The sequence below is a fragment of the Numenius arquata genome, chromosome 10 (genome assembly GCF_964106895.1).
Source record: "Numenius arquata chromosome 10, bNumArq3.hap1.1, whole genome shotgun sequence".
Lineage (NCBI taxonomy): Eukaryota > Metazoa > Chordata > Aves > Charadriiformes > Scolopacidae > Numenius > Numenius arquata.
This window is the reverse complement of record NC_133585.1, coordinates 19,679,304-19,679,937: the sequence shown is the minus strand read 5'-3', so window position 1 is coordinate 19,679,937 and position 634 is coordinate 19,679,304.

Sequence of the window (634 nt, the reverse complement as noted above, 5' to 3'; positions counted from 1 at the left end):
AGATGGGTGTTGATTTGTTTTGTTGTTTTTTTTTCTTTGAAGGTATGTGTAACTTCCTCAGTGCAGTATCGGAAGTTCTTGGAGTTAAAGCATTTTCATAACTGGGCATTTTTTGAATTCCATTATTGCTGAGTGTTGGTGTCGTGCCAGCAGTAGCTGTATGTGAGCCTGGCCTCAACAGTTTAGTTTTGTTTTACGGTGAAAATGTAGCTAGAAGGCGTTCAGCATGTTGCTTTCACATGGAATGAAAAACCTATTCTAGATGTGAAGACTTAGTTTTAACAAGATAAATTTGAAATAAAATACGTAGAAATTTTTGATTTACAGACAGCGAGAACGCAGCCCTGCCAGATCTGAATCGGTTTCTGTGAGTTTTTTCTTCATTTTTTCCTTCCACATAACAATTAATCAAGTGTCTTAACTGGTAGTTGTTGGTTGAGGTTTTGGGTTTTGTTTGTTGGTTTTGTGGTTGTTTTTTTTTTAAATTTATTCAGAAAAATAGTATTCAATGATACAAAAGCCTGATTGATCCTGAAGGCATAGCTAATTACTTTTAAAGGAGTGAAGAATAATAATTATTATTATTGGTGGTGGTGTTATTATTAATCTTATGGTTTGGAGTCCACTTAGTTGA